The sequence below is a fragment of the Nipponia nippon genome, unplaced genomic scaffold (assembly GCF_047370975.1).
Source record: "Nipponia nippon isolate SJK-2023a ecotype South Korea unplaced genomic scaffold, ASM4737097v1 scaffold_3, whole genome shotgun sequence".
Classification (NCBI taxonomy): Eukaryota; Metazoa; Chordata; class Aves; order Pelecaniformes; family Threskiornithidae; genus Nipponia; species Nipponia nippon.
The window spans coordinates 43,147,782-43,172,922 of NW_028262347.1; the positions used below are offsets into that span (position 1 = coordinate 43,147,782).

Here is a 25,141-nt window from a genome sequence, read left to right on the forward strand (position 1 = left end):
GAGCAGCACGTGAGGGGCGAGGGTGGAGACTCAGTAGGGCAGAGCGAAGTGGTGGCAGCGCCTGCCACGCTCTGTCCACCCACTCAAGCCAAAGTCCACTTGTGCCTGTGAGCGGCAGCTGTTGGCACAGCTCTGTCCGTGGTCACGGTTCGGCTTCAAATGAGTCCAGCTTCCAGCCTCCGGGCTGCTAGGGATTTCTGCAGGCCAAGCTCACTTGTCAGGACTGGTGGGGCTTGACAAGCACTTCAGATTATCGGTAAAGGAGCGCAGGGAGGATGAGCTGTTTCAGAACTGTTTGTTGTCTTTTTTGAGTCTTTTAATTGCAGCTAAAAATTATAGGTGCCGGGCTGGAGGTGGGGGGGGGGGCCGGGGTTTTAGGAAGTTTTCATCCCCCCTTCGTGCATTTTGTACCCTTTCTTGCCTTTTGTCTGTCCTCCCCGCTTACATTACCAGCTCTCAGAGGCCGGGGCTGCCTCTTCTTATCCATGTCTGCGTACAGCGCTCATTGCAACTGAGCCCTGTTGAGGCCTTTGGATCCTGCTGTTACGCATATATTAATTCGGAACGCCCAGGGCTACGCACAGCAAATACTTTGCTCCCTTTCCCCCGTGTGCCCCTGCCGATGCCCCTATTTCAGCGCATCCCCGCCTGGCCCCCGCGGGAAACTTTTGGTTAAAAAGGCACACCCAGCCGGCCCTCGGCGGCGGGGGCAGCGGCGCCCGGTGAGCACGGCCCCTTTAAATTCCAGCTGTGCGGCGGGGGGCAGCACCGCTGGCGGCGCGGCGCGGGGCTGGGGCCGGGGCCGGCTGCCGGTGCGCGGCGGCGGAGAGGAGCCGGCGGCCGGCGGGGGGGAGCGCAGCCCTGCGCCCGGGGAGGCAGCGGCTGCCGGCGCCGCGGTCCCTGCCGGAGGCGGAGAGGATGAGGGTGGCTTCTGGCTTTTTTTTTGGCCTCCTCGCGATGATTTCCATAGTAACCTGATCGAGCGGTGCAATTTCGGAAACTGGGGTGGCTTTATTATTATTGGGGTGTTTTTTCCCCCCCATTTTTTTTTCCGCTTCTCCCCCCCCGCTCCCCGAGGAGTGCCAGCCGGCAGGTAAGGTGCCCCGACCCCGCGGGGGTATTTCCGCGCCGCCGAACTTCCCTGCGCGACAGCGGCGAGGCGCAGGGTCCTGCCCGCGGGGCTCCGCCGTGCGCGGCCGGGGGCGGCAGCCCGGGGCTGGGGCCGGGGCCGCGGCCGCAGCCCCTCCGGCTGCCGGGGGGCGGTACGTCGGGGCGGGGTGCCGCGGGGCCGGGGAGCCCGGCGGGGGGTTACCCCCCGGGGAGACCGCCGAGCTCCTCTTACCCTCTTTGTTTGCTTGTTCCCAGAGAGGGTTTTATTCTTCCCTTTGTTTCTCCCTCCTTTTCTTCTCCCCCCCCCCCCCCCCCATCCCTGCCCTGCCTGGTTTGTTTCCTTGATCATCTTTCCTTCCTCCTCCCTTTTGTGAGGGTGAGAAATCGCACACACTTTACCTTAAAATCTGCGGCGAGCGAGGACGCAGCCACCCGCCCGCCCGTTCCCAGCGCGGCCGGTACCCGCCGCATCTCCGCACTTGCCCTGCCCCCGGCCGTGCCCCCGCCCGGAGCGCCCCGCAGCCCCTCGCAGCCCCCGCTGGGGCGGGCAGGGACCAGCCCTCACCGTCGCGTCGGAGAGGAGAGGGGCAGAGTAGCCCAAAGCATCCTCCGGCTGGGTGCCGCGGTCTGGCCCCCGCCGGGCGGAGAAGCACATCGTGGAAACCTGTGAGCAGGTTAGTCTAGAAGCTTCTCCCTCCATGACCCGCTCCTTGCCCACCCACCTGGGCCCGTCCGGAGAAGTTGAGGATGAGGGGGCGCATCTTCTTGCCGCTGCCTTGGCGTTGGGTTGGCAACGGCGCTGATGGCCCTGTGGGTCCTGAGCTGCTCCCCAGCCCCAGCCCTGCTCCACAGCCTCCTCACCCTGCCATACCCCGCTGTCTCCCCCACCCAGGTGGGCTGCGCGGGCAGGGCCCTGGCAGGTTTGGGTTAGGTGGCGAGGACTTCGATTTTTGTCATACTCGGCTGGTAGCGCCGTTGCTATTACCAGGTGGTAGTCGTTCACCAAGCAGGTCTCTGCTAAAACTTACTCTTGCTTGCTGGCTTCCCTAGCCCTCTGGGTTTCATCCCTAGATGGTGTTTTCGACCGTGACTCAGTTTGGGGGGGGGGGGGGGGGTGTTTGTCATTTTTTATATCGGTTTGCACTGAGCGCAATGAATAGATGAGTCTGGTCAAGGCTTTTTGTTTCTGTCATAAGTGATCAATAATCATCTGGTAGTAAGATGATCTTATTACAGAAAAAGCCAAAGTGCACACTGAGAACAGCTGAAATACAAGGTCAGTAACTCTTGGGTTATCAACGTTAAACCTGCTTTGCATATTTGAAGATGACGTATTCCTTTCAAAGTAAAGGCAACTTCAATCTTTTGATGAGCTTTATTTTCAGTGTAAATAGTAAGCATACAGTTAACATAGGAAACCAGCCTTGCTTTGGAGAAGATTACCCATCCTAAAACATTCCCGGACCTTTTTTTAATTTTTTTGTTTAGTCAAGGTGGACGAGGATCGCAGTCCCCTTAGGTGAGAAGAGTTTTTGTGGCTCCCGATACAAAGGTTGGTTTGTTCCTAGTGCCCAGCAACTGCTACAGGCTTTCCAGACACAAAAGAAAGGCGTAGTCTGTGGCCTGAAGATCGTGCATGCTAAAAAGGCAGTCAGCTGGAGGGTAACGCAGATCAACAACCAGCTCTGCTGCCGCCTAATAACTAGCTTCATTCCTGGAAATGTAACAGTTCAGTGAGACAAGTAATTTGTGCAGAGGTGCTGGTGGCTCAGGGAGGACCGCCGTAACCCTCGGGTTGAGCCTTCGGTGGCAGCAGTATGAGGAGCCCGGGCTGCGAGAGAGGGAGCCTGGACAGGAGGAGGCACCGGGGGCAGGTGAGGCAACCTTTCCTGGAGAAGGAGACAGATACAGCGCCGAAGCGGGGGAATGCGACGTGAAAAGGGAGCAGGGCAGATAATCGGCAGGGGAAGAGGTTATGCGGGGACTTGGAGTTGAACATAAAAAGCTTGAAGTAATGAGTTTAATCTACGAAATCTAGTTCTTAAATTGTATGTGCCTGCCAATTAGCTAACCATTCTGCAAATCAGAATGGAATTCAGATCGTATCTTGGTAAATGTATTGACTCTGAAGTGCTGCAAGGAAAAAAAAATAATCTTTCCTCTTTCCCCTACTGTGGGCTTTAAATATGAACAGAAATCAGATCTGAGAATTGAGGAACCTTTTAATATACTCACTTGCCTGAGTTCACATTCTATCTAGCCTGGACTCCCACAGTTAAAATCAAAAACCCCTATGGTAATGTGACTTCAGGGGGCCAGATTCAGAGCAGCCATAGGGCATTTTCACCAGTGAACGTTGCAGTGCGTTGTGAGGAGGGGTCACCGTCACTCACAGTATGGATTAAAGTGCAGATGCGTGGCTGTTACCTCGCAGGGAACGTGCATCCCATACGAAACACTTACAGTACAATGAGGGAACCTATAGCCCTCTTGGGCTCCTCTAATAAACACTTTAATGTTACATGTATATAAAAAAGTATTGCAGCATAACCTTTATTCTCCTATATTAAAGAGTATGTTCCTGTATGTATGTATTAGTTTATGTGTGTCATAACAGTTTTCAAAATGGCTGAATGATATTGATCCAATTAAAAATACTACAAGAGAATAGCTGAAAGTAGTTTAAATTTCAGCTTGAGAGAATTGTAAAAATAATGTCAGCTTTACGTCGCTTGAGCAGCTAGCTGCAATAATTCACAGGAACTGACAGAATCCTTCATAAAGCTATTGTTTCACCCAGATTTGACCGGTATGGACTTAGGAAAAGTAGAGAGGAATCAATGCCAGAAATTGCCACCAAGATCAGCACCCTGGGCAAGAATATTTACAGCTGTATTTCGGAGTCTGCGAATGTTTGCTTTTGATGGCTAGCATTAATATGGTTTATACTACAGAAGATCAAAAATTCATTACATTTGATTGGTAGCGCAGGGATGTAATAATACAGAATTTCTCATTTTCTTAGAGAAGTGTTATCTAATTCGTGCTAAATTTTGCAGTAAAGCTCCACTTTGAGATGGATCAGAGGTGTATGGCTGGGAGATGTGTAGCCGTTTTTCCAACAGGGAATCTGACTTGCACGGATGCACGTGCATTTTTTTGTACTAGCCGCCTGTGGTATCGCCTGCACGTGTTGACGAAGCAATCTGCCTGAGAGCTGTTAGAATTTGCATGTACAGAACTGGTTTGTTTATATGTAGATCAGTTATTACTGCAAAGATAAGTGTATGGATGGAAAGTTGTTGCCACAGATGGATGCTGGCTTCTGAGAACTGGGTCCCATCTCTTTAAGATAAACTTTCATGTATAATGTCAGAGAAACAAGCGAGTTGGGGGCAAAAATACTACTGTGTTTTTGATTATGTTCTGCAACCAGCTTATGCTAGTCAGTATAATATACATTGCAAGGGTCCAACACTATGCTTTCCATTAAAATACTTGGGATTTTGTTGGTGTAAAATCAGAGCCTTACCCACATGCTCAGTGTTTGCCTGACAATCGTTATAAGAAATACTATGGTAAAACTTCCTTGCAGAAACATTTTGTAGAAAGATGTAATATGTAATGATAATTGTTGTATGTTTTGCTTTTAATCTTCTTTAATGTTTCTTTTCTATCCTTGAAAATTACTCAGTTGTTTTTTCCCACTTTCCCATCTATATTTAGAATTTAATTGAGTGACAAATGTGACACCTGTCTTCTGTTAACCCAACAAAGACAGATAAGGTAATGGGAGTGTGAGCTGTCCTCTCTTCTCAACTGGACATCAGTGGACCAGGATTTGGCTTTGAGTCCCTTCTCTGAGCATCCCCCAAGGCTCACTGGTCCTGGTGCCCTGAGCTTCCAGTCCTCTGGAGCTGAACTATCTCAAGGCATCACAGAAACCCTGTGCAGGGCAGAAGCATTTAAAAAGCCAGCCCTTCTGTCAGAGCTTCTCGGTCCTCACTGTCTACTTGGAGCACTGATTCACGCAGTTGTCTGCACACAAATCAGGTGTCCTCTGAGGAGCTCAGTGTTGGATAGTGCAAGCACTAACACTCCCTTCTACGTAACTATGTACGTGCAAATTGGGAAAATGTACTCAAAAGTGGCTTCTTCCAGGGATTTGTGCAAAATGGAGCCAGCTGATCCTGAGGCCTGATGAGCTTTAGCTCTGTTAATGTCTGTGGAAGGAGAAGGTCTTCAGGTCTTTCAGGAATAGGCCAGTAAATGTCACTTACTGCAGTGGCTGGCTCACAGTATTTGTGTTTAAGTGGAGCCTAGAGAACTCACTCAGACTCATGGCTCCGGAGAGGAAATGTATTCCACATCCAGACACTTCTGTCAGTAGACCTGTTTCAAATGAGACAGCAATGTCCTTCTAGACTAATTCCAAGAGACAGAAGGGGAATGTGAGTAAGAAAAATAAGGTCATGCCATTATGTCTACTGATATGTTGATGACTTTCCATCTCTGAACTTAATTTAAAAAATAATAATTGTATTCTGTTATATCACACTATAGTCATCACTGGTTGGTTTACTTGTACTGCAGCAGTGGGTGCTAAGCTGGAATTTGAAACAGAAGTGGTTCAGTTGGTGCTTGGAGAGTAGCCCATTGATGTTACCTTTTAGGTGGAAACATTGAAAATAATTGAGTAGTAACTGAAAGCTGGTGAAGTAATAGTGTTAGTAAAGAAAGTGAAGATTTATACTGAACTAGACAAACATTTGCATAAAGTTAAAAAAAGCCTAAGAACTATTAAGATCATATCATAAGAAAGAATGTTTGACTGAGAGCTGACAGAAATAGAAGCAGTTGTTGTTTTACCAGATTTTAATGAATCTTCTGTCAGTGACAAATAGAAAACATGAGATTTTTTTAATATTTGGAACCATGCTTGTAGAGGAATAACACATAATCCTAGAGTCCTTTTAAGTGACATATCTTGCAGTATTCTAAATAATTTGATTTGGAGGGAAAATATATCAAATGTGTTTACATGTCATAAAAACAACATGAGATATTTTTCATATTAGATTTATTACATATATACCTTCTACGTGGAAAAATTAGATAAATGCACTGCTTCTCTCTGTGCTATTGACATTTTCATTGGCAAGATGATGGATGCTGTTTGAAACAAAATGGTTTGCTGAAGTCTAGAAGAATCACTGTTTTAGGTTTGGGAAGAAATCGCTTCCACAAGGAAGATGGTGCAATCTATAAAGGAGTCATTAATCAAGTTTACAGTTAAAAATCTGAAATTGTGGTGCAATTACCTTTTTTCCGGAGTAACTACTGTATTGAGGGTTCTGTTTTGCTCATATTTTGCTATATTTCACAATGATGTCAATTACCTCATACAGTGAAATGTTACTTTTTCTCAAGCGTATATGTAACATGTAGGTTTTTTTGGCCAGTAGGCTCAGTTCCACTTGGCTTTTAAATAGAGGTCCATGTCTGCCTCCGTTTTATGTAACGTGAAGTTAGTCGGAAAACCAATCCTAGGTAACATGGCAATTTGGAAGACCATGTCAAAAAGAAAATTGTCTAATAGTTCATTATGAAAAATTCTGTTTACTGCAGATGAACAGGTTTTATGGTAAAACTCCATCTGGACTATAAAACTTTCATCTTTGGTCTTTGGACTGTGTCCTAATGCATTGTTATTAAGCCATAAAAATTAGTACATTAAATTGGCAATATTTAAAATAACCTTGACAAACCAGCAGTTAAAAATTGTTGAAGGAACAGCTGAACAGCTGATGAATTTACAGAAGAACCTAAGAAGATAAGGGTTGCTATGATCTATTTAAGGACACTGCAAATTCAGGCAGCATTGCTCTCCTGGAAGTAGCAAATCCAAATATCCTTACAGAAAGTCTTAACTTGCAACAGACAAAGCTGATTAGTCATCCAAACCGCCAAAATAGTTAAAGCAAGAGTCGATATATCTTGGAACATACACTGGAGAATTGCTTTAGTTACTTAAAAGCATTTCAACGTGCATAAGACACCGAGTTACCCTACAAACTATTAGGCAATATAAGACTCCAGTAAAATCACTATTATTTAATTTCAAAGCTTTATCTGCATGTCACAGATACAAACTCCTGTAGAGCTCATATGTTTTGGGGAATGATTTCTTTAAGATACCTCTGAGGAAGCTGAAAAATATAATTCTGAAGAATATAAGAAGGGGGTAACCTTGCATGTAGGAGTTGCCACAGTAAGACTGAATAGAAGTGAAGGAAAGTGGAGTATACAACATCAGCACTGATGCACAGTGCATTTTCAAAGTTCTTGTTTTGGGATGCAGGCTGCTTATGAAGGGGGGGGGGGCAATTTTAAGGAAAAAAAACCTAATAGTAATTCATTCTGGAGCAGTAATAAGTGAACTAGGCCATTACTTTGGAGGGTCTGAGAGGAATTTGTTTTTATTCTGTTGCTAGAAAACACTGTTTATGTAACCTGTTGTCCTTTCTTTTGAGTATCAAAGCAGTCCGGTGGTTCTGTGTCACCGTGATGCAGAGGTAATGAAGGCAAACCTCCACAGACTGTCACAACATATTGTCATTATTTTGGCAGTGCATTGGAGATAATTTCAGCAATGAGGCAAAGAAGCTCTGCATTGATAAGCAAGTTTCAAGCTGGAGAGCTGGGTAGAAATAAACAGTCACAAGTGGTCAGACACCAGTTTAAAACCACCCTACTGAGATTTTTATTGTTTGCAGAATACAGTGCCCAGATCAAGAATGACTTCTAAATAAAAGCAAGGGCTGTTTAGCTTTTTTTCCTTCCTCCCTCTGCCCAACACTAATCCTCCTAGAAGCTATGCTAAGGCATGTGCAGGACAGGGGGTTGATTCGAGACAGCCAGCATGGCTTCACCAAGGCCAAGTCCTGCCTGACCAACCTAGTGGCCTTCTGTGATGGAGTGACTACATCAGTGGACAAGGGAGGAGCTACGAATGTCATCTGTCTGGGCTTCTGTAAGGCCTTTGACATGGTCCCCCACAGCATCCTTCTCTCTAAATTGGTGAGATACAGATTTGATGAGTGGACTGGTTGGTGGATGAGGAATTGGCTGGATGGTCGCATCCAGAGGGTAGTGGTCAATGGCTCAATGTGCAGATGGCGATCAGTGACGAGTGGTGTCCCTCAGGGGTCCATACTGGGACCAGTACTGTTTAATAGCTTCATCAGCGACATAGTGGGATCGAGCGCACCCTCAGCAAGTTTGTAGATGACACCAAGCTGAATGGTGCAGTTGACATGCCTGAGGGATGGGATGACATCCAGAGGCACCTGGACAAGCTTGAGAAGTGGGCTTATGTGAACCTCATGAGGTTCAACAAGGACAAGTGCAAAGTCCTGCACCTGGGTTGGGGCAACCCCTGGTATCAATACAGCATGGGGGACAAAGGGATTGAGTGCAGCCCTGCCTGCAGAGAAGGACTTGGGGATATTGGTGGATGAAAAGCTGGACATAAGCCAGCGATGTGCTCTCACAGCCCAGAAAGCCAACCGTATCCTGGGCTGCATCACAAGAAGCGTGGCCAGCAGGTCGAGGGCGGTGATTCTGCCCCTCTCCTCTGCTCTGGTGAGACCTCACCTGCAGTACTGCGCCCAGCTCTGGGATCCTCAGCACAGGGAAGACATGGACCTGCTGGAGCAGGTCCAGAGAAGGGCCACAAAAATGATTGGAGGGTTGGAACACCTCTCCTATGAAGAAAGGCTGAGAGAGCTGGGGTTGTTCAGCCAGGAGAAGAAAAGGCTCCAGGGAGACCTTATTGCAGCCTTTCAGTACTTAAAGGGGGCTTATAAGAAAGATGGGGACAAACTTTTTAGCAGGGGCTGTTGCGATAGGACAAGGGGTAATGGTTTTAAACTAAAAGAGGGTGGATTTAGACAAGATATTAGGAAGACATTTTTTACAATGATGTTGGTGAAACACTGGAACAGGTTACTCAGAGAGATGGTAGATGCCCCATCCCTGGAAACATTCAAGGTCAGGTTGGACGGGGCTCTGCGCAACCTGATCTAGTTGTAGATGTCCCTGCTTATTGCATGGAGGGTTGGACTAGATGACCTTTAAAGGTCCCTTCCAACCCAAACTATTCTATGATTCTATGTTTCTAAAATATTTAATAGCTTTTAGCTTTAACTCCAGTCCCATCCTCTTTCACCGCCGTTGTTGCCTGTTTGATGGTCTTTGAACATAAGTACATCTTCCATGCCTGCATGTTGATGAGATGGCAGCAGGGAGTCATGGCACGACATTCCAAGTCGCAGCTCTGGTGACTCAATGGAACATCCTTTGATGATTCTCTGAAATATCCAAAATTCCCATTTACTGCCTGTATTTGGTGTGGGTGCTTCTTCTTTTTCTCTTTATCTTACAAAGTTCTGCAAATAGGTTTCACAGAAACACAATAACAAAGTGGTTTTTTCCCCCTTTCTTGCTTTTGTCCAGCAAACGCCATCTTTCCTAAAATGAGAAAAGTTCTTCAAAAAATATAAAGGACAAGCAACAAAGAAGGTCAAAACTAAGACCTTGTCAGCAGGTATGAATGCAGTTGAAGCTAGGCTGATTAAATAAAGCTCTCCTGATTCTGAACATTGAAATGTCTCTTTGAATTTTTGGAAATTTATTTATGTTTCAACACTGTTGAGAAAAGGAAAACCTGAGAGGGTGATTGGAACACTGGAAGACCAAAATATTTTACTTAGGGATTTTTTTTTGTTTAGAAGAAGGGGAGATAGAGCAGGAAAATTATTTGTTTCTGGATAAAATTTTCATTTTTTCATTCAGGGCCAAATTCTTGGTTTTATTGTCAAGAGTTAAGGACTGATAACACATGGCATATATAATTTTATGAACATTGCTTCCACCTGAGTAATTTCACCTTCCTCACAGCACTCCTGCCAATATGAAGGATCAGCAGTGCTCTTGACCATCTTTCTTTGGGTTACATGCCCTACCTACAGCCTAACCTCTCTCTTACTCTAGTGCAGAGACAAGGGAGAACCGAACTCTACTACACAAATCACTAAGTGCTCCTTTTTGGCACATGCTGAACTGAAAAGACCTTTTAGTTAGTTTTTAATAAGTAGCTAAACGGAGTTCAATGAAAGGACTTCTGTAACTTGACTTACTATAGGCGTAGTATGAGAAATGTACATGCTCTTTGATTCATGTAGTTTTCTATCACATTTTATTAATAAACAGATGAAGGCAAAATGGCAATCTGCGTCACTCTTGGACTAGATTTTGCTGGTAAATGGCAAAGTGTTGTGGAAGTCTTGAATGTGATAGTGGCACTAAAAAAGACTCAAGTGGTAACTTGAGCTTGACATAGATGAACTATTAGTCTAGATGGCTGCGTACTGGTGACATTTAAATCCACATTTTCTGCAGTGTGATTGAAATGATGCTTGTGTCCTCATGGTCATTTTGTTATGTCTCTGTAGCTGCAAGAGTCATTTTTTAAACACTGACTTTAACACTGAATCAGTTTTTACTAAAGCTCTGTAATTTGCTTTTAAAAGGTATATTACATTAGAAACCAAACATAAATTTATTTCATTTGCAGTAGGTTGGCTGTAAGATAATTTTCTGTGATCTCATCCATAGAGGAATCAATTAAGAATTCTTGCTACTTACTAACCCGTTCCCTTGTTATTCATTTTGTGTACTTTGATAGAACACTAAGCTTGAATACATTTGATCTTATTTTCATTTGGGGGGGAATTTATAAATACCTCTTTTGTAAGAGATCTTTGTGGATCTATACCATTGCATATCTTTCTCTTGCATAGCATCTTGCAAATAGTTCACATCATTGCGGGTAGAAAACAAAGTTCCTTAAGTTATCTTGTGGGTGTCAAGTAACTCATTTGGGCACTTCTGGCTGACTACCTGGGAAATTCTGGAAAACGGTCAGACTCTGTGGCCATTTGGGGCATTTCTTTGGTTTGCTTTTTCATTTTTAATTTATTGTTTGGAACCTGTCTTAGAAAGGTAGGTAACCATCCTGGATAAAACAGTGGCTAACTGGTGGTTTAAATGTTGAATAGGAAAGTAGTTAACAGCTTTGAATTTGTGTTTCATCAACCTCTTTCAGAGTCAATAACCCACTGAAATAAGGGAAAGAGCCAAATTAGTCTCTGGAACCTATTGCCACTATTATCTGTTGCCAGACTGAAGAAGGAAGCACTACGCTGATCCAGGTTTGACGGGCCACTTTCACAACTAAATCCAGGTGGTTCTACCAGGCATACTTCTGTTCTGGTTGCTTCTATTGAGTTTATCACCATGGGAAGTCTTTTTATTTTTTTAAGAGAAAGATATCTGAAGAAGCCTTTGGAAATAACAAAAATTACTGATCTTGAATCCTTGGATTCAGTTGTGTGTGTTGCATTTCGTAGTAGTTTCCAGTTTTGATATTAGTCACCTGTGAACTGATGACTGGTAGACTCCAGAGAGAATGAATTTCTGCAGGCATTCTTTCAAAGGATTGTGTTTATGGTACTAGTCAAAGTAGGCTAAAATAAGCAAAAACTCCTGACTTCGCTTGCCTAGACTATAAGCCAGCTCTATAGGGCAGCTGTAAGCCTATGTTTCTTACAATATTTTTCCTGTTCTATGCTACAGGCACCTGCTGTTTCAAAACATCATCCCCACGATACAGTTGAAGATGGAAAAAGCTGAGTACAGTCCCAGTACAGGCTGGTTTTTGGAGTCAGGATGACTTTGCTTTACTCCTACTGTGTATTTTTTCATCATTATCATTTAACTTGATTCTTCTCTTGAAATTAGGTATCTAAGTGGTTTGGCAACTGGAAACCAAGGGCAGTGACAGCATTAGTACAACATCTCTTACACAGTCCTCGGTCAGTTTATTCCTGAATGACTGGAGTCCTTCTGGCATTGTTTGCTCTGTGAAGGAGCACACTTCATTCACGTATTTGTGGAAGTATCAACATAATTGGTCCCATATTTTCCTACATTCTTTGAACTATGTTGTATCTCATAATGTTAAAGCCAGTAGAGTAAATATGTGGGTGAGAAAAAGAAATATTTTGCCCCATATGCCTACGTTCTGAAACATTTTCTTTTTCTCTGTGTTAGCACGATTATACAGAGCCCTTTAATGTGAGACTTCTGAAGAGTAAAGTAAAATCAGTTTCCTTGGTTATTAAGGCTCATTGCAAGAATTTGCTAGCATCAATGACATGATTAAAGACCAGATTTAGACCAGGTGTGGGCCCATGAAATTCCCAAGTGTACAAACTTGTAAGCACTTTTTAAAACATCGCTTATGATATAGCTAAAGGCTGTTGTTGGCAGATCTGCTCCTCCCTAAGTTACCCAGCCTCTGCTGATGGTGATGAAAACTTCAGTGCAGTAACTTCATGGCGCATAATTCAATGATGTTAAAATAGGATAATTCATTCCCTTCCCTCTCACATTTTATTTCTTTCTATTAAATAAATTTCAGGCTCAGAAGTAACAAGGGAGTTGAGTTCGTGACCTGAATATAGCTGAGATTTACCTGCAGATTACTTCCAGTCCCATCACACGTTCCTTCCATTTTCAAACTGCGGTTCTCTCTAGTAATATCACATTAGTTTTTCATGCAGAGATTTTGAGGAACTGAGTTCCAACCATTTTCATTTTATGATGATCAGTCAATGCGTGCAAGTCAACTCCTGATTTATTCCAGCCATTAGATGACAGAGATTCTTGGGTATTTGGACTGCAAGCACTATGTTATGCCAGAAGCAAATAACTTTTCTGATGCTCCAGCATGCATATTGTGATCTTCACACAGTCAGAGCCACAGAACCAGTATCTCCTTCCTTGCAGAGTGAATGGGGCAAGTAAGGTTTTTCTCAGGAGGGAGATGGAGATGGCCTCCAGAGATGCAACACACTGTCCCTTACAGAAAGGAGTGGTCCTAGACTGATGTAACGATGGCTTCAGTGTCATCTCTTAGCTCAATTTCTTTCTTTTGCAGGATCTGGACTACCTGGTGGTTTCTGTGTAGCCCCAGTGTGAGAGTTACACTTGAAGAAAAGCCAAATGAAGCTTGGTATTAGGCATGCAGGTTACTCACTGCTGCTTCGTCGTTGCACTGACACATGGGATTTTCAATATATGCCACCAAATCCTGCATAGGTCAAGGTTAACCTGATGTTAAGGCAGTTACTTGAAATGCATGTGCACTGCTGCTGAAGTTAGTACTATAGATCCTCAAATTAATTTTCTGAAAATATGTGGCACTTGTTGAGAAGAAGAAGAGACGGAAACACAAAAAATGCATCTTTGGAATCAGTGAGTAATGGAAAGGCAAAGAGGGCCTCAGATGTTTGTTTATATTCTTTTTTTAAACCCACTTCCACAAATTGCTGAATGACTTGGTGTTTGTTTGAAAAAATCTGAATGCCCATCCCTAGCTGCACATGCATGTAATAGCTCCTAGGTGTACTGACGCTGTCCCAGGGAGCAGATGAGACACTTCTAGCATTGTCCTGCTTGAGGCATTGTCCTCCTTCTACCCAGCCTTCTCATCCACAGCTCCTGTGAGATAAAGTGACTGATACTGTTCAGTGACCCATACCACCACTTTCCACACTGAGAGCCTGAAATAGATTTTCCTTGTCTCTGACATGTGAAAATCCTGTCTGTGCCCTACGACCCATTGCCTGAAGCATGTAAGAGAGCGAATAGCAGATATGGAGGCACTGGAGTTTAAGGCAGCAGAAATTTTTTTTCAGAGCACCAGAACACGCAACTTCCTTACAATATGCTATAAAGCCAGTCTCCACTGACACCTCTAAAGACTTCTAGAGTTGGCCAAGATAATCATAAAATATACACCTTGCTGGACATGGACCAGTCCATGTGCAGTGCCTTCCCATCCCGGGTAATGCAGAGTAACTCCACAACAGAAGGGATTTTAGCAATAAGGTTAAAAGCTCTTCCTAGTGTGGTGGTTAAATAAGTCCAGAAGTGCTAAGGAAACATGTTCTGGACTTGCATATCATAAACTCACCTGTGTTCTTGAATATGAATTGTCATCATGAGTTGTATTCACCAGGATGCTTGTCTGGAAATAGAAGTCATAAGTCAGATCCATTGATATCTACCTGCTAAAATCAAAGTTGTTTGGTGTAAGTTGCTCCTCTTGAAGCACAGTTCTAAATTAATCTGGTTTTCTTATTCAGCAAACCGTGTTTTCAGAAGAGTGGAATTAAACCTAATGAGCAACCTGCAAGCTCAGTCTGTCCAGCCAACCTTGATGTGCCAGAGGTCAGAGGTGCTGCCAGCTGAGCTACATAGCGGTTGGATCGCACTTGCATTTTTCTTCTCTTCTCTAACTTGATCGCTTAATGAAGTTTGAGAAATATTTTCTGAGTAAACACAGCAGCCCTTGTTTTCGCTGCTGAAAAGATGACTTGGGAAGAATCTTCCTTCTGTAAATACCAGTAATAATGCTAGAGATTTGCCTTGCATCATGAATACAGTTTAGGCAGAATTAAAAAAAAAAAATCAGCCTGAGAAATGAAAAAGACATATTATACCAATAGGTTCATTCTAACGCAGGAAAGAACGGAGGAACAAATTCTAAGTTAACTTGTTACCATTTTGATATCTTTTGTTTTTCCTATTGGTATGGCAATGCTTTTGAAATTTTTCAAATATTGCTCCATATTTTCTAGATATGTAGAGCATAAGCAGGAACAATGGCTGCTTCACTCTCTTTGCTTTGCTTTGTTTTGTTTTTTCAAGTGAATATGATAGAACACACATTTGGAGAGGGACTATTTTGTGCTGTTTCCACCCCAGCCCAATGTTTTTTTTTTTACTGAAGATTTCTGACAACCCTTTAGATAGTAATTTTAATTAATTTCCCAATTATTAAGAATATACCCGCTTAGAGAAACATTCTAAACAGCACAATTGTAAAGATTAATTGTTCAGATGTAATTAAAGCCATGCTCCGTGCTCAAAAGCACTGGTGAATGTCTATAGTCACATTATTTAAACCATTTAAATCTATCTTGGACTAATGCCATTATCTCTAAAATCAAAATCTGCTCTGTAGCGTATCTTCTTGCTTACAATTTTTTTGTTGTGGCATGATGTGAGTGTTTTCAAGGTACTAGTGAAACTAGTCTTTTCATCCTTAAAAAAACCAACAAAACCTGGGCAAACTCTTTAGAGGAGAAATGAAACAATTGCTTCTCTCTCGTGGTCATTCCCTTCAGACTTTGGAACAGAAGGCAAAGCCTGTTTTCTGTGCAGCAGTTTTCTGAAGATTAAGTGCAAAATAATTACTACTTTTCAGTTGCGTGAATCAGTGGGACACAAGGCAAGAATAGTTGGGAGGGGTGTTGAAAGACAGGGAGGAGGTGATGGTGTTAATGGAAAAGAAGTGGGTGGTAATCGCACATTAAAGACCCTGGGATATTAACCTTTGACTTGCACATGTTGTTTATTTCATGCTTGATTAATGGTTTTAAAATTTAGAAAGAAAGGCACCTTTTGGCCTTTTAAACAATGCACACCTTCAGTGAAACACTTCTCTTTGTTTTGGTTGTTTATTGGAAAGGGGAAAATCGAATGGTGTTATTCAGACTCCCAGCCAATTGATTGCATTTATAGTAGTAGTTGATGGCCTCTTATTTGGAGCCTGTGTGGTTTCATTGGGAGTGCAACACATGCTGCATTCATCCAGAGGATTAACTGAATTCTCTGAATTAGGAGGGTGACCTTGTCGAGCACGATGTGTTTGGCTACATGAGGTATTGGTTCTCCTTGCTTTTTGGGGAGGTTTGGGTTTGGTTTTTTTTTTAAATATCACTGAAGTTTGTATGCTAGCTTACCCAGATTCCCTTCCCCATTTATAGTTTTGAGTGAGGGCTGACAGTATTTTAACGTTGCTGACAGTATTTTAACGTGACATGATGTCAGTGTCTTCCAGGTACTAGTGAAACCAGTCTTTTATCCTTGAAAAAACAAACAGTGAGTGTTGAACAAAATTCTGCCTCTGCCACACGTGTAGGGTCCTGTTGATTCCCAGGGGAACCACACGTGCTTGCAAGAGCCCGACTGGGCTTATAAACCTCCGGTATTGCATTGAGACAGGCTAGCTCTAGGATGAATGAATTGGATTGCGTACTACTGTGCTAAGAGTGTTACTATATTTCATGTTTTAATTCACAGAGTAGTAAATTGTTGCCTTTGTATATGACCCCCTTGTATTTCCCAAGCAGATTCAGTGTGATCAGTGCAATTTACTTCATGTTGGTATTTTACATAAGACCCTTAAAAACTCAAATTCCCATTTCTCAGTGTGAGATATTATGGATCAGATTTTTTAAGGCTGTTTAAGGTCTCAGGTACCAAGTTCCCATGGAATTGTAGAGGTTCCTTCTGTAGCTGTGAAATTCTAAACCTAAAGGTCTTGGGGGGAAACAATCCCCATTTTCCTCCAATCCTTAGTCCAAATTTCTTTAAACCATGTAGCATAACAATATATATCTATTTTTTTTTCTATAGATGTTTGCCATGAGTGCAATACCTCGTACATACTCACCTACAAAGAGCTTTGGGTTGAAAAATCAGCATAATGAAGCGTTGTTTAGTGTTGTAGACTTTACTCTGTTTGCATAGCATGCAGTTTTATTTCTGTAAACATCAGATATTCATATCTGTTATTTATGTAAATTTCTATGTCTGCTATAGATTTGCAATCTTTGCATATTCTCTATTGAACTTTGATTATGCTGTTTGTAAAACATAGTCAAGAATTTAATGCCCATTCCTGGTGATGATGAAGCATTTTCTTGCTTCTCAGAAGTATACTTAATCTTTTAATTTTATCAGAGGTGGAATTTAAATAGATTCATCTGAAAAGCTGACTGAATGAGTGTGTTTTTGTTTGTTATGGAGCTTTTGGTAAACGGTATGTGACTGTGAAAAGAGCTGCTGTATGGGGGAGTACTGGTGTTTGAACTGCTGATTGCTGCCAAAGGTTACTAGAGTGAAGACAAATGAATCCTTCAAGGCAATTAAAAGTAATGTAGCTGATGAAACAGAAGCTGCTAATCCCTTCCAGTGTCATACAACTTTAGATTTAGGTCAGCATGCCAGTGATATAAGCTGCACAGAAGTGAAAGCCACCGCTAAAACTTGCGTACGGATGTTATGCAGCAGCATGTCTTTTGGGGAGGAAGGAATACCAGGAGCATATCACACTAATGCTCTCCACACTCCAGTGGCTCCCCATTCAATTCTGAATGCACTTCGAGGTCCTGGTCCTACTGTTCTTAATGGACTAGGGCCTGTCTTGGAGAGTAGCTTTCCATTTTCAGCCAGGATGCACAGGTTTAACGAAGATGCTGCACTTATTATAGCCCTGTGTGAAACTGGGAGTCAGAGGCAGAGAATGCTTTAAGCATGGGTTGAGCAACCAGGAAAGGTCAGAGTGAGCCTGGACCTGCTTACAGCATGCTGTGAAGACCAGAGTTTTCCCTATAAATCTTCCCTCAGCAGAGAGATCCAAATTAATTTAATTCTCGTAGCAGGAAAGAAGTGGGAAGAGGAAAAGGGTGGAGTAGTAGGACAGAAAAGAACATGGGAATCAAAAAATGCAGGGGAATGTAATAAGCATGTGTTGTTCTGGAAGGAAGGCTGATTTCAAAAAATTAAGCTTCCTGCTATTAACTAAAATAATACCAATGCAAACAAACTTAAAATAGACTTCTTTCCTATCTTTCCGTTAAAAAAAAAAAAGGAGACAAACCATCTCTGATTTTTATCGATTTTGTTTGTTTATTTTAATATGAGACTTGCGTGTTGTCTCAGGTTCAAATATCAGGTTTCTGTGCTCTCACAAAAATGCATGTAAACTACTGGGTAGTTGAAGGGTCATCACTTAAGTTCTGCTAAGAGCGGAGTGGTATCTGTGTTAGCAAAGGAAGATTAAAGAGGAAAAACCAGCTGCATGCCAGAGGTCGGAGTATCCTGTGGGCAGAAACTGTTGCTGCTCTAAGCAAGTCAGCTCAGCTGAACTTTTAATATATAGAAGTTTTAACTTACTGTGCCACGACCAGAACTTAGTTTCATAACGTGTCATACTATGCTTCTCCTGTATATTTACACGTAGTCTGAAAAAGATTGGGTTAGGTAGACTCATGTAATGGGTAAATGTCCATGTAAATCAATCTTTGCTTTCTGTACATTTGTTGCTTTAGCCTCAAGGAACTCAGTAGAAGATGGTGGACACAACTGCCCCAACTGCCTCACTCCCAGTGCCGGGTCAGTGGGACATGTGCTTTGAAGTCACTTTGAGCTTCTTAAATATTACCTATTTTTCACACTCAAAGAAGCAGGCTTACAGTGCAAAGCAGGTTTTTTTTCTCTAAAATTCAGCACATTTTTATTATAGCTAATCTATGACAGAAGTAATGCTGTGAGAAGCAGGTATTTTTACTGCTGTACATTTGTGCAGTGTGTGCTTCTGCTGTAATGTAGGGGTTCAGGGAATCTAAAATGTTTTTATAGTTATAGTAACTGCAGGTTTTGTGGGTTTCTAAAAGTAATATTAAGAGAAAAAGCTCACATGGTGTTCATCATCTTTATAATGATCCCATCTCTTACCCATTTACTTCATGGAATTTCTCTACTCACACAAATAAGTCAAGGCCATTACATGATATTTAAAAATATGCCTCAAAGGAGAAGTTCACAAAATGCCTTTCATCCCCATCCTTCTCCATCCTATCTGACCATCACTCATTGTCTTTTCCTTACTGAGGACATCTCACATCGTGAGGATATGTGCTGCACCTTTACCCTCTGATCCTCAGGTAGTCATCTGTTAGCTCGAGTGCTGTGCTACCAAAATGGTACCTGTTAGCCAGTAACACCACTGAAAGATCATGCCGGCTCTGAATGGCTGCAGGACTGTACATGAGTCCTTCAGAGAAGAACGGGTACCATCCTGCAGCAAGGCTCCTGCCCCAGTATAGCTCTTCATTCCTTGTAGGAAACCCAGGGGCCAAGGAAACATCCCTATGCACATGCTGAGCTGTCTCAGCAGTAGTGCCAGGGCTAAGTGGTTGAAAGCTAGTTCAGGTATGTCTAACTCGCAGCCATGATGTGAGCACAGGTGTGCTGTATGGTGTGCCTAAGCAGTGCTCCCTGCTGCTGGTAGCGCAGGTTAACTCTGACCCTCTCTAGCCGTCTCCTCCCCAGGGCTTCCCTGTGTACTGCACCTCACTTCCAGGTATGTAATAGGAAGCTGATTTTCCTGTTCCAGGCAGTTGCACTGATTATGGGCAATCTAACTGTTTCCAAAGGCAGTCTTCCTAGAAATCTGCCAGGAAGGGCATGCAAGTGCTCTTGGCTGAGGTCAAACAAGGCCCAGTTTTGCCTTTCATTGTAGCTCTCTGTGTGGCAGCGGCAAAAGTAGGGGGCAAGGCAATGGAGCAGTATAAGGAAAATACTCTTTATTCAAGGCATGCTGAACTAAACACTGGAAGCTGTTGTCTGTGATAATACTTGGAGCGAAGAGGTCACATCAGGTGCCCTCAACACAGCACTTCTGTGTCGCAGGTAACCCACCGTCCAAACTCTAGCAGAGATACCAAAATAGCAACAGTCAAATGAATAGATGGAGGTGGTGATGTGGGAGAGGGAGGGAGGGTGAGCTGCGACACAGGAGGATAGGGGAACTCTCCTCTGCTGGCAGGGGATAGACTGGATCAACTATTCATTGTGTCAGGCAAAGAGACAAAAGACTTGATAGAGCAAATGGTGTCTATTTTTAGCAGAAAGAAAATGCCTTCTGCGTCTTTTGCATAAGAGAAGAAGTGCTACACATCTTTGTTTCTGTTTAAAATGAGGGATTCAGTCTAGCTCTCCAGTTCAGCCAAAATGCCCGCAAGTGTCATGAGTATCTTTAGAGATGATGACTTGGAGATGTCATGCCCGTGTCCTTTCTACCATACCCATTAATCCCCTGGCAGCTGCAGCGTGTTTTTCTGCAAGCTCAGGGGAGTGTGGAGAGGGCACGAGAAACCCAGGGGAGGGTGGCAATGCCCTGCCTGTGCCACGCAGGGCCCAGGCTTCACTTCGGGGCAGCAACAGCCAGATCCCACCCAGCAGTGGTGAGATGGGGCAGGGCTGGGTGCAGATCCCCAGCCAAGCTGGATTTCAGTCCCAGAGGTGACAGCAATGGTCGTGTGCACCAAAGTTGTCATCTAGTTACCATAACAACAGGGCGCATCCTTTGTAGTCCGGGCACTACATGCCTGGCGTGTGATGCTCAGCAGTTGCTCTAACAAGCTAAAATCGGCTTTTATTTTATTCTTGTAACATCTATTGTTTGGGACAGAGAAGGAACAGTAGCTCACAGCCATTGTTTTGTGATGGGGTTTTGCCAGCTTGTCCTAAAACTTGTGGGTACAAGCGAAAGGGATGTCCAGAGAGCACTGTTTTGCATTCTTTTTTCAAAGATTTGGAAAATAAGTGCATAGCATGTATATATGCATAGACAGAAAACACTTGCAAAAAACAATTTAGCATATCTGGGATGATGATCTTGAATGTCACAGTGAGTTTTTTTGGGGTTTTATTCAATGTTAGCAACAGAAAATATTGCTGGGGTTTTAATAGCGTGGTGTTCTCACAGTATGAATTATCTGGAAGTTGGTCTGCTCTATCAACAACTATTAGTGTAGACCATTCTTCACTATAAAGTTTAAAAAAGCCAATTGTCTGTTAAAGAGTCAGGGTCAGGAATAACATGTTAAAAATTTGCCTTTTTTATCTGTGCTCAGTCTGTGCTCTCTTGTTCTGCTGACATTAAAGAATCATGGCACAGGGAAGTGCAGAAGACAACTCATCATTCCTGTTGCATGACTCATCCCCTAGCGTTCAGGAGGACTTTTGTGTGCATAATGTTTCATATGGGCACAATTCTTTACCAGTAAGTCAAATTCTATTACCTTTATTTTTGTTTACTATCTTGATATTTGGTAGTACTTAAAATAATTTCTAAGGGACCTGATTTCCACCCTAACTCTCAAAAAGACCCAAACCCTTTTAAGGTGACCCCAATCATCTTTTAACACCTTGTCTTAAAATGCTCTGAGGGTTATTGCAAAGCGAGGCTAATAAAAGGTTTCTTTTTAAAATAATGAGACATACTATATTATTTTATTACACTTTTCTCAACTGGGTGGGTAAAATATTTTCCTGTTGACATTTCTGAAGGAGGCAAGACGATTCTTGTTCAAGAACGAATTTATATGCAATGAGAAGCTGGAATAGCAATAGCAATATTTGCAAGTCCTAATGAAAGCCATAATCCAGTGGAATAAGTCTGCTTCATAATGCTAAATCATTATAATTGCCGCCTACTCTTTCAAACCCCCAGACCAGCAGCTCCAAAGTACTGTCTCCCTGTCTAGATACGCTGGAGTCAAGAAATTTTCTCTCTCTGTATACATATATCACCCACTTGTGATTCCCGGCTCAAGCATCAGCATCAGGAATTTAACCACAAAGCCTTGAGTGCAGATGGTCAGCATATTCGTTTACTATTCAGCTGAATCAGTACTCCCTCCAGTTAGCTTCTTCGTTCAGCGTGGTTTTCTGTGTGCCGTTAAGCTAACCCTGACTCAAATTATCCTCGCAAATAACAGTTCCCTACAAGTATTTTGAGGGAATTTTATGAATGACCCACTTTGAGGAACTGGGTGCATTTTATTCCTGTAATACTGTTCAGGTATTCAGTATTTTCTGACTTTCTGAGATAATAGTTTTAGCATTTACAGTCTTGGCAGAATAGCAAAGGGATGCTCTCTGCATCATGTTGCACTTGTCTAATGCTGCCTCTATTATTACCAGGAGGAACTGCACAATATAGTCATTTGAGGCCATAACCAAAAAAAAGTATATATTTTCCATAATAGGAAACCTTCTTTCTCTCCTACATGACCAAATTACAGTCTGCTAAAATCAACAGACAATAAACTAGCTGTGTTTTGAAGAGTTCAAGAGTAATTCTGGTGCCGTAAGCAGTCCAAAAATCAGTTGCTCATTTATCCAAGATCCAAAATGCTGAGTCCATCTTTTTTTTCAGTCACATAATAATCAATTGCACCAAATCAGGATTTTAAAAATTGAAACTATGTTACCATTAGGTGCTTGAGTATTTTGAACACTGAGTGAAATATTTGTACCAAACCTTTGTTTTCTGGTAGGCACTGGATAAAGGCCATGCGCTCGAAAATACAATGCATATTTTCTTTAATGTTTATGTGATTGTTGTTTCAGGGCAGTTATTGCATGCCGCTATTCGAAAGGAAAGGCATGCTAGATAAAAAGAAAAAAAGGTGGCCAGTAAGAAAAAAAAGTGAATCCTCAATCTGTTTGCATGAGAAAATTTAGCTAAGTTCAGGCCTTGGGAACAAAGAAAGTGTTAACACTCCTCCAGGCTGCTCTCCCACTGCAGCTAAGAAGCTGTGAAAAAATAGACTCTTTCAGGGCTTGAATGTGAATGAGTTGAACTCTCCTGTTACTAGGAAATCTTTTCAGAATCAGACAGAACTGAGCAGGTTTTCAGTTAGTCATATCCCATTCATTTCCTCACCCCTTATCCTCCACATTCTGATTCAGCTTGTAACAGCACAGGTTAAGGCTTTTGAAGTCTGATCAAAGATCCCACACTGGCTGCAGAGTGGTGGAACGGGAGGTGCATTGCCTTTTGTGCTCTTCCTAGTTGCAAATGTTATTGCTCCATCACAGCTATCACCGTCATCTAGCACAGAAGCGAAAATGCAAATTGCTCTGGAACTTGGCTGGTATTTTAATTGCTGAATTATGACTAATCCAAGAGGTTGGCTAATGCTAAATGATTTTGTTCCCTCTGCTCATGTGCCAATTGCTTCTCAAATCCTGCTACCTTAGTACCTCAGCCTAAACTGTCACCTTTTTCTAAAATGCGTTACAAGAAATATTGCTGAGTACACCTGCATCACCACTCATCTGGGAAGAAAAAGTTACCCGGCTCATGTCTTATGGCAACTGCTTATGAACCACTGGTGTGTTTTGATGTTTTTAGCCTTTCCATGCCATTGGAATGACAAGCGAACTGGAAAGCACCTTGTCATTAAATGGTGGTCTTCTATGTATGATCAAAAGTCCCATTTTTGTGTGAGGTCCATGTAGCCTTATTTTTGCATGTGGTCCACGTAGTTTACTTGCTAGGTAGGAAGGACTGGCAGAGAAGGACTCTGCCTATGTTAAGTCACATTTTGAAAGAAACAGAAGTATTCCTATGGTCTCTGGAGTGATAGTAATAGCTTAAGGTATACCAGTAAAACAGCCCTGGATAAATCGATATAGTTTTCAGTTAACAATCTTAGAATGATCAGTAAGATGCATTTTTCCATTGAGTTTGGAATCAGAGCTGGATGACATCTGTCTATGTTTTTGCAAATAGATACTCTTCTACTTATGTTGACCCCTGAAACTATCTGTACATTCAGTTTTAAATCAGTGAGGAAATCTTGCTATTTTTTTTTTTTTTAATTGGAACAAAGTACTGGGTCATGAGCCAGTTAGACCAGCAAGCAACACCTCAGCCCGTCACTGTTAGCGCAGCAACTTTTATTGACTTGGTGTTTATATATTTATTGCTGGTTTTCTACCCCTTCCACTTACCCTAAATTGCTGGGGAGGATGAGGTTTTTGGTTTTGTTCTCCTTTTGGAGAACTCCTCAGGTCTTGTGATAGAGAAGAGGTGAGTCCACGGCTGTTTTCCATGTCACAAAGCTTTCTGCAGGAGCAGTTGTTGAGAGGAGATCATGAGATCCTTCTTGGTAGATGTGTGTGTGAAGAGATCCCTGTGCCTTTTTCTTTGCTTCACAGGCCACCTTCCTCAGTAGCAACCTCTTCTCCTGCCAGGGAGCCAGAGCACCAGAAAAGCTTATGAAGCATTTCTCTGACTGGACACTGGTGTCATTCTGCTGCCCAGCTCTCTTATTACTGAGAGTTTCTCACTGTCCACATCTGATGTCAGTACTGACATGTACCAAGCTAACCAAAATATTTTGACAAGTCAGCAGCACCATACCCACAAGCTAGAATTTTTCACTTATCTCAGCGTTTCTCCTGCAGAGGAAAAGGCTAATGGTTTCTGTATAGCTTCTGATGCAAGGCAAAGGCTGTGTCCTACTGTCAGTTCATTTCAATTCATATTGCATTTTGTAATTGCATGTGCAGTGCAAAAAATTATTATTTTTAGTATTTACAACATGATAAACAATGTTTCAATGAGACTGCTGATCTGTAGCAAGCTCTGCATCAAGCCTAGCACTGGGTTTTCCCCAGTCTGTGAAGGGTGGGCAAAGTTATGGGCAAAGCCTGGGGTCTGTCGAGTTCTGTTTTCCTTCACAGCCTCATTATTTAAATGGCTGCTGATAAATGAGGTACAGAAGATGACATTAAAATGACTCATGATGTCAGCAAGCATTGCTGCCTGGAAATGTCATGTTGCTGTCATTGCATGGAGAGAACAGGACCCAGCATTGGCTGGTGTATACAATCAATAAGCAGAATTGATCCCTGATCCCTTCCTGCCCTCTGCAGAATAGAGGTGCTTTTGGCTGGGAGAAGTAAGGAGAGAAAAAGAAACATACACAGTTGCATTTATGTTTGTTAATCATTTTTATAGACAACAGAAATAAATATTTTTGTGACTTAAAATATAATGCACTGAAATCTTTCCTGGTGAGGGTGATTAAAACAGCATGCAATAGTGTCTGACAAGTGACATGAATTCATTGACTACCAACTGTTGAGTCTTACATATTTGATCTGTTTCTACTCTTTATGTTTTATTAATGTCAACTTTCAGTTCTAATAAGGCCTGATTCTGTGCTTCTCAGTCAGCTATGGAGAAATG

General features: G+C 42.7%; 1 protein-coding gene across 1 annotated transcript in view; it reads left to right on the top strand.

Moving 5' to 3' along the window:
- The first annotated feature begins 841 nt into the window (after positions 1–841).
- The window catches only part of NAV3 (neuron navigator 3), a 554,479-nt gene continuing 530,179 nt past the window's right edge, over positions 842–25,141 (top strand). Inside the window, exon 1 of the mRNA XM_087765091.1 lies at positions 842–1,093. The gene's annotated coding sequence lies outside the window, so the exon portion shown is untranslated. The remainder of the gene's footprint in view (positions 1,094–25,141) is intronic.